Source organism: Drosophila grimshawi, unplaced genomic scaffold, assembly GCF_018153295.1.
Source record: "Drosophila grimshawi isolate 15287-2541.00 unplaced genomic scaffold, ASM1815329v1 contig_1377, whole genome shotgun sequence".
Taxonomy (NCBI): domain Eukaryota; kingdom Metazoa; phylum Arthropoda; class Insecta; order Diptera; family Drosophilidae; genus Drosophila; species Drosophila grimshawi.
This window is the reverse complement of record NW_025062900.1, coordinates 12,386,088-12,395,473: the sequence shown is the minus strand read 5'-3', so window position 1 is coordinate 12,395,473 and position 9,386 is coordinate 12,386,088. Positions and strand designations below refer to the sequence as shown.

At 37.4% G+C, this 9,386-nt stretch overlaps 1 protein-coding gene across 6 annotated transcripts in view; it reads left to right on the top strand.

Moving 5' to 3' along the window:
* The first annotated feature begins 592 nt into the window (after window positions 1-592).
* LOC6561615 (GTPase-activating protein skywalker) overlaps window positions 593-9,386 on the top strand; it is a 48,218-nt gene continuing 39,424 nt past the window's right edge. For 5 of the 6 annotated variants that reach the window (XM_032736580.2, XM_032736589.2, XM_032736582.2 and 2 more), the window contains exon 1: window positions 593-1,070. The gene's annotated coding sequence lies outside the window, so the exon portion shown is untranslated. The remainder of the gene's footprint in view (window positions 1,071-9,386) is intronic. The other variant, XM_043214677.1, reaches the window with a different exon arrangement.

The window sequence follows — 9,386 nt, the reverse complement described above, 5'->3', positions numbered from 1 at the left end:
CAACGCCTATGCACAGTGAAAGAGCGAGCGGGAGAGAGAGAGAGAGAGCGCTGTATTGTTGTTGTTTTTGTGACGTGTTACGTTTTTTTCGTCCGTTTGAGTATTTTTATGATTGTGTGTGTGGGAATTTACGTTGCGTGAAGTTGCAATAAAAATCGAAATAAAAACCACGTGTGAAGAGCATGTGTTGCAATTTGTGCATCGAGCAAATATTTGGCATTTATTTGGTATTCACAATACACAACGAGAGCGAGCAGTGCGCCAATAAAAACAATGAAGAGTGTTTTGCTGTTGCCGTCAAAACTAATCAGCCGGTAAATTTCTGCACACACATTTTAAGAAAATAAAATCACCCACACATGTGCAGCGCTAAGTTCTCCAGGCCAGAGAGGGATGGGTCGCACACGCACACGCTCACTTACGCAATTTTGGCGCTCTTGAAACCTCGCTCACTCTCTCGCTTGCTCTCACTCTCCCGTAACGGTATCAACTGTATGCTCGCTCGCGCCACATTCGTCGGCTGCTGCCCATAACAATTCAGTTGATTTTTAACGCTCGCATCGCAAGGTAGTCGCCGCACTTGCGGCAGTCTCTTGTTTTGTGTGAAATAAAAGGCCCCAACGTGCATACATTTCATAAAAACCAATAAGAAAGAAAAACAAAAACAAAAATAGTTAGCAAGCAGCCAAACAAGAACAGCAGCAAATCTGTTGTGCTGTGACAGCCATTAAAATTCTTTCCTTTAACCATATTCTCTGACATAGTTGAATTTACCTGTGAAAGTGAAAACGCAAACGAACGAGGCAAGCAAAACAAAACGCGTGTGTGCAAGCAGCAGCAGCAGCAGCAAAATATAAAAAAGGAATCTGAAAAAAAACAGACGTCTAACAGAGTGTGTAAGTGAGAGCAAGAGAGAGAGAGAACGAAAGGGCAGCTTAAGAACCCAAAACATAACGAAAACAATTATCGACAACTGCAGCACAGCAGCAGCAGGCAAGAAAGCGAGAGAAGCAGACGACGAAAAGAAACGAGAATAACAAACAACAAGCAACATACAAAATTAAGCAGAGGTAAGTGCATCATCTGCTCTCTCGTTTGCACCAATTGCAACTACAAAATTGTATTGCTGACCTTTTCTATGACTCAGTTCGCAACGTGTTGTGTTTGTTTCCGTACAACAATTTTAACACCGTTTCCAATGACTCAATCGGCAATGTTCTGATCATAAATGACTGACTGCTTATCGGGACTTTTGGTACTTTTTTTTTTCTTACCTCTTACATTTATTTTTGTCATAGTGTGTCTAAATGGTAATGATTAGATAGACAGGCCCAAAGATTCCAACCTTGCACAATTTACGACATTTGTTTTTGATCTTTGAGCGAAATCTTTGGCCAAATATTTGTTTTACGATTAGATGGGAGCTTTAAATTATGCGTGAAATAAAGATGGGCCCGCTAATAATGACATAAACATTTAGATTGTGCTCGATAAAACAGTGGGCGCTCAAATTAGTAAACAGTGCTGATTGAAATTGTGACGTCAACTGAATATAAATATTTAGCAACAATTAAATTAAATCTCCAAGTAATTAAATGAGTTTTCAAGTTGATATAGATAGACATTTTTATTTAAAATTATTTTCGCATTTAAAAATGAACATTTTCTATTTTAAAGTGATTTTCCTAGAAAATTTAAACATTTAAGCCTTTTTATTTATCTATGTTCTTATTGCCTTTAGTAACAAATTAAGTATATGAGAACGAATCTAATACTTTAATTACAATTGATTTTCAGCTGTTCACTATATTGAGGTCTTATGGTAGCTTACAAACCTTACGCTATCTTTGCGAAATAAGCTACATGCTTCTAATTAGAAGAAAAAAACATGATACATACGTATTTGTATGAGATATACGGACCTATCTATATGCTAGGATTTGTTTCACTTATATGACTCACAAATCACAGTTTACTTATCTATGTCGAAATTGGAATCGTTTTTTCATAAACTTTTCTTTGAGTTGAAAACAAAATTGTCAAACATGAACTCCCACACACACACACCCAACTTCAGCTGAACTCGTAAAGATTGCACTCTTAAATATTTGCTTCCCCTCAACTAATTCCAGAATTGCTTTGAGTTCGTATGAACTTTGCCTAAAAGATTCTTAGAAAATGGGGGAAGAAACGTAAAGTATGCTGAAGTCAATTTCTTTTGCAAATAACTGGGCTTTATCTTATCTGCGCCGACGACCCAATTAAGCCATTTAGCAAGTTACGGCCAAGCAGGGATATACATGTTTATGTTAATATATGTGAATATGCAAAGAAAATGTTTGGCAAGCAGACAGAAACCTTATCTGAATAGCATTGACTGGCGCATAGACAAATTATGTATTGCGTAGCTGTCACAAATGACCATTGAATCATGTGCTCAACTCGTAAAAAAAAACTAAAAATTTAATGGAAAATACATACTGTGAAATGATTGAATAGGGTATAATGAAGCTGAGCAAAAGTAGGTGACAGGCAGAAGGAAGCATATCCCACAACATAACTTATATATATTCCTGATCAGCATCAAAAGCCGATTGAGACATTGTTGTATGTCTGTCTGAACAAACCGATATCAGAGACTATAAGAACTAGTTTTATTTGCAATGTAATATGCCCTGAAATAAGCATATGCCATTAATTAATCGAAGCGGGCTTCAAAATGGACAACACTTGCATTTTTGCTTATTTTTACCTGCTTACATTTAGGTGTGCGAAACAGGAAGCTGTATTTTAATCGAGTCAATACTTTCAACAGCTAGGTAAAAGGCATCTACTAGTCGAGTACTCTCTTGCCTAAAGCCTTCTTACTTGCTTTGTATAAAGGGTATCTTCTGGTCGAGCACTCTCTTGTCTAAAGCCTTCTTTTATATACCTCTGAACGTGGTGGTGGTCCAGTCGCTCACGTGAGTTAGCCGCCAAACGACTTTTAAACGATTTTTTTTTGGGCGTCCATTTCGTTAATGCTTTCAAAAATACACATGAGGCTGTAAGCAATCAATTGCAAAAATATAGCAATTACCGATACGATTTCGGTCAAGCGCATAATAAATAGTTTATAGTCTACACAAACAACACGAACATAAGATGCTCTAACAAAGAGTATAGTCATTTTAAGATTGTATACAAAATAAAACTTCATTGAAATATGTGCCACTATTTGCAGGGTGTTTAGTTGACTCGAGATCCAGATTTAAAAAACAATGGGTGTTTCACCCTTTCAAATTTTCCACAGTCTCTAGCTTTTATCTTTAAGTCGTTACACATTTCGTGTCAAAATTGAAATATCCATGCAAAAGTGGGTATACACTTGAAATGCCGAATCGAATCAATCTCCAATCGCGAATTGGTGATTTGTGTACGTGCCTATAACCCGATGACAAACATGCGTCTATCGTTTTGACTTGTGCTGTGATTCATCGTGGTATCTTAGAAGCAATCAAGCAAAAAGTCCGCTTACAAATCACAAATTGAGACTGCGTCAGAGTTGAATTTGTGTTAACTTTAGTTTATTTGTTGTTGTACAAAGTTTTTTTTGACTAGAAGCATTTGCCGGTTCGTTCAACTTTAGTGGCTGAACTTTATCTATTTGTAGATTTGTAACAGAATCGACCAACTAACCCAATGAAAAACTCACCCCAAAAAGAAAAAAAAAAAAAACACTTTGGGTGTTTGTGTGCGTGTGTGGCTGACAGGTTAATGTTTTTTCTTTCACAAAATCAATAAGTTTTATTTGAGTTACCATTTTGCTGTGGTTATTGTTGTTGCTTTTCCTTTTGGGTTGCCTTAAATTGCTGAGCTGTTCGCGTTATTTATAGGTGATAGACCCGTGCAGCGTGCCGCTTGACCTGTCACGGCATTTGCCTGCTTGTTTGTGCTTGTTAGCTGTATTAAATTAATATTAATGAAGGTACGATTTTTGTACTCCACACAAACCACTATGTAGTGCCATAAATTTGATTCTTGTTTGCTTTGTGATTTCCTAGAGGTTTAACTTGTGTAACCTTTACAAAAAATATATAAATAAAATCAACCCTTTTGCAGCGGTTACGATTTAATTGTTGCATATTGCGTAATTTATTTAAACTTAAGCGTATTTAAGCTTCGCTAATTTTGAATCATATTTCTGACTTTTTTTTGGGATTCACCAGTGCAAAACATAAAAATCGTTGTCGTTTTTTATAATCACCTGGCCATAAACTGGATAATAATTCATTCGGTGTTGTGTAATGCATTTAATCTATGTCTATATAGATTACATTTGATTGCCTACTTTATTTATGATATACATATATATTTTGCGTTGCTTAACGACTTTGATTCTAGATTACAGTTTTGTGTTCGCGATACTCATTTTTTTTTTGGTATGTGCATTTATCGCTTTTAATTGAAATGTTCAGGCTTACATTGATTGAATTTAATAATGTATATATATATATTTAAGCGGGTTTGCCAACTGCATTATCATTTTATTCGCTGCGATTTAGCATATCAGTTACAAAATGGTGTGGATTTGGTTATCCATTTTAAATTATGAGTACATTATTTAATTGAGTTGTACTCTTTTATAAAACTGACTGCCTTTATCCACATTTATCCACGCTTATTTAATGTAAGCAACATGCAATTTAATTCAACTTTAATTGAGATGCACCGATTGGCGAACTATTGCAACTTTATCCACACCTATCCATTATTATGTAACAAGATCGTGATGGTTCTTTTTTTTTTGTTATTGTTTATTTTTGATCACATGATCGAATTACTGCTGAGACATAAACTTTATGCAGGCTTTGAATTGAAATTAAAAAAAAAAAAACAAAACCCCACACGCTCATAAATCCTAATCATATTTATCAAATCAAGTATGACTTATGTCTGTGTGTGGGAGTGTGTCTGTGTGTGGGGAAGTGTGTGCGGCTCAAGTGTGTTAATAACAACGCGACAGAACAACAAAAATCATACGCCCACAATATCCTATAGCGAGAAAGCTGAAAGTAAATATGAAACAACAACAGTAACAATGACAATAAAAATATTTCTGCATATATATAACATACATATCCATATGTATATGCATATATATATAAATACATAGATATGTATGCCCCGGCGCGTGAGATATCAGACAATCAATTGTCTGGCTCTGGTCCGGCTCTGGTCCGGCTCTGGTTGGGCTCTGATGTGGGTAATTGTGCGGCATTAATTTGTGCAAGTAATTTCATTGAGAGTTCTCCGACAACTGCAAAAGTAAACGTTATTCGTTATTGCCAATACAAATGCACACACATATATATATCTATATATGTATGCACTCATCATCATCATATCGTACATATTGTGTCTGCTCAGTTAATGAATAAACGTTAATAACTACACAGACGACATATGTACATATGTTTTTTAGTAAATATTTTTACATTTTGCCTTGATTCAATAACCTTGATTGTGTTTGTTTGTTTGTTGTGTTTTGCGTATGTTGCAAAGGTTATCGGAACTTGTGTTCGTTAGTCGCGGATAAGTTGCTAATTTCTGATATCTATGTTAATTATGATTGTACTAATTTTTGGGGGCGTCTCTGTTCAACCACAAGTTCCCACAGTGTCTGCGTTGATTAAATGACGCCAAAAAAATGTACTATTCGTGCATAACACTGAGTAAGTGACAACAATAAACTTGAGAGCAATTGTCTTATTTCTTATCCGCCCTTATACGTGTTGTAATGCCAAGTCGGATAAGTTGAAAATATTTGATAAATGCCTATATATAGTTTTTATTTCTAACTCCAGGTAAGCTGTAGTCAAACATTTTAATATTCTTTATCTATTTAAACTAAACTATAATCTGTGCTTGTTAATTTGACCGGATAAGCTGTGTCTGCTTGATAGGTGTTTTATAAGCCCAATTTGCTACAATTTGCGATTATGTTATCTGCTGTTGCGTAGCTAAGTTGTAATTGACTTAAGTGATTGCGCTAGAAATGTCATGAACTGTTGTCATTTATGCACCACCGAGGTGCTTTCATTGTTATCGAGCCAAGTGGCTGGCAGTTGGGCTTTAAAGTACACACATTGCCCATTTGCAATTTCCCATTTGCCCATTATCCGATGCGACATTTTCCGCATTAAGCATACGCGATATCAACGAGAGGCGTTCACTCATATGCCGTTGTCAATCTTCATTGTGTGATATGTTTGTGTTTGTCCGTTCAATTCGCACAGAGGAGCTCTCTGCCTGTTGCAGTGCCACAAAAACATCCGGCCCAACAATGCAAACAGGCAACAACCACCAGCCTGCGTCTCCGAGGTCGTTATATTAAATGCCGAGCATGCCTCTCTCTCTTTCTCTCTCTCGCTCTCTATTTCTGTTTGTTTGTCTGGCGAGGCAAACGGCTTCAGAATTCGAGTCGTTCGACAATGGCGCGTAGTTTACTTGTCTCTGCCCATTGTATTTTGCATACGAGCATTTATTATATTATACTTTATTTGAATAAAGTGAATTACGTACAAAAGAAGCTCACCAGAGACCCACAACAACAACAAGAACAACAACAACAGTCACTTGGACGCCAGTCGCCAATCGTCAATCGCCAAGATCTGAGTTCTCCGTACTCAGTTCTCATTTCGCAGTTGGCAGAGGCCAATCGGCAAAAGCGCGGGTTCGCTGGTTAGTACGGAACTTAACTCAACTCCCTTGTGTCAAACGCTTAATTGAGTTCAGCGTCGAATTGTGGCGTAGCACAAAAACACTGGAATTTTAAGTTGGTAAAATTCTGAAGCTTTGCTTTGCTGATATACCCTACACAGAGACATACAGCTGCGAGTACATGCATATTCTTGATTAGCTTAACCAAGCTGATTAGACTTGGATGTCTGTAGCTTCTTGTGCATAAGTTGATCGATCGATCTTCCAGTGTTTTTATTAATTTTTATTCTATAGATCAAATAAATCAATATTTAATAATCAGGTAATCAGAATATAATACACATTATCAAATGCGAGTATACTTAAATCCTATGCCTGGGTAACTCCTAGTCGAGTTGCGTTATAAACTATAGGAGTGAAGACAGCGGCAGACCTCTCTTATTTATTTTCGCATGCATATTTTATGCAGTGTTCTTCTACCGGTGGCTTCACCCCTACCCCTACACTTACCCCTACTCAACCCCTGCCCAGTTGCTCCCGTCCGGTTTGTTTATTTTGCTTGCCCATTTGACGCGCGTTCAATATGCTTGTCGTTTGGATAAGCAGTTTCTGTGCTGCGCGTAATTCAATTTATACCTCGAGCACACCCCCCTCCCCTAATCATCTATGAACCCCTTCCTTTCGCATAGATTTCTGGGCGTGGGCGTTCGTTAGTTGGATTTGCGATTTATTTTTATTTATATTTTCTTTCGCACGCCTCTTGATGATTTTAAATTGGTTTGTCGTTTGGCTTTCGACTTTGGGCTTTGGGCTTTGGGCAGCTGTAATTGTCACGTCCGCATTTGTGTCAGTGGCCACTGGTCACACTAACATCTGCCCACTAATTAATTAGCTCTGGTTTCTTAAATTAACATTAAGCACAACGAAAATAGTCTCCAGCAATCAAGTAATAAATATTATGCGACGCTTTTAGAACTGGCTGCTGCTTGCTTTAAATACTTTATTGCGACATTTGGATAAGGTCTACAAATTTGGCAGTTATCCGCAGTTTTTATATATGGATAAGTAATTTACGGGTGCTTTATATATTTGTGTTTGCTATATAGTATTACGACATAAAGATATTATATTTGGTGATCGGTTTGTGTTCGCTGGCTATAGTTCTAGCTGCATGTTAGAAGCTAATTAGTATAAATATAACATTTTACTTATAATGCGGAGCATCCTGCGTTCAAAGCTCTAATTGTGCAAATCGTGCAAAGATCTTTTCCATGGTTATTCATGCCACTGAAATTAGCAGGTTTGCCAAAATATATAGGGAACATGCGCAAACAATGTAGGGTCGGTATTGAGTTGTTGAATAGAGTGCACTATTCTTACTTATTGTAGGTTGTATATTGATTAAAAGCACCGCCCACCTGAGCACAACACCCCACCCAAAACGAATCTAATTAACTCAATTTGTTGGTCGAAGCAAACTCGTGCCTAACCTCAAATGGTATTGTATAATCCGCGACACCAAAAATATTTAGAAACAAGCCTGTCCATTGTTTACACTCAACAAAAACAAAATAAATAAGTAAGGCGACTCGAAGTCGAGCTGGGCGATAAGTCGATTATTCGTTTAGTGGAAAGCACGTGATAGAGTAGCGAGTTTCAGTTTGCGGCAAGTCTCGCGCTCGGTGGCAGCTCTCGAATATCATTGAAGTTCGCTGGAATGCCAAACAACAAGTGTAGAACAATGGAGCAAATGGAGCCACACCAGCTGAGTCACGCCTGTGCTTGCCAGTGTTGCCAAGTCCGCTTTAAAGCCGTCCAAACTGGCTAAGCGGGGGAAATGGCGAGAATCGAGAATTCGATCTTATTTTGTTTTATTTTTAACTTTTAGTAAGTTTCTTAAAGCTGACAGCTTAACTAATAAACTTTTCATATATAAATATATATGAAAAGTATTGACAATACTTTGGAATAAATTATATTAACCATGCTAAACAGTAGTAGAAATAATTAATATTTCATTAACACAGTTCAGTGCTTATTTTGAATATCGAAATCTTTATTATCCTTAATGATTATCATGTGTGCAGCTTATATTTATAGTTATTTTTAGATTTTTTCTATTTATTTTAGGCTGGCAATACTGCGTCTCTCTGTGCTGTCTGTTGTCGTTGTCGGCTGAGTGTTATTTCTTTACACATTTTGGCAACACACACAGTCGCAATATAAATATGGCATAAGTACAAATAAAATATAATCATGATGACATCCAACCGGTTTCCCACACTCGAAATAAATTTCACAGTCAATCGGCTGGAGACTTTAAAAAATAAATCCAATAGATTGCGATAGAATCCGCATTCGATGATAGAGTAACGTGCTGCTGCTGTCAGCGAAATGCCCGGGATATTGCTCACAGTAGCAGAATAGCGCCCCACCCCCCTCATCACTACGGCGCTTGATGACGTTGTCTGCTTGCCGCCCCCTTTTTCAGTTTGTAGAACTGAACGGGCGCCGCTCCGCCTACTTCACATTGAGCTTTGCCATTGCCAAGATTTACAACCAATGTCAGCAACTGTGTCGGCTACTAAACATACTAAAAATAGTCAAATGCTGCTCAGCTGGCTTATGCGGCAGATAGCGACGACGACTCGTGACAGAGCCGTTTCCAATGCTCCTCGCACCAT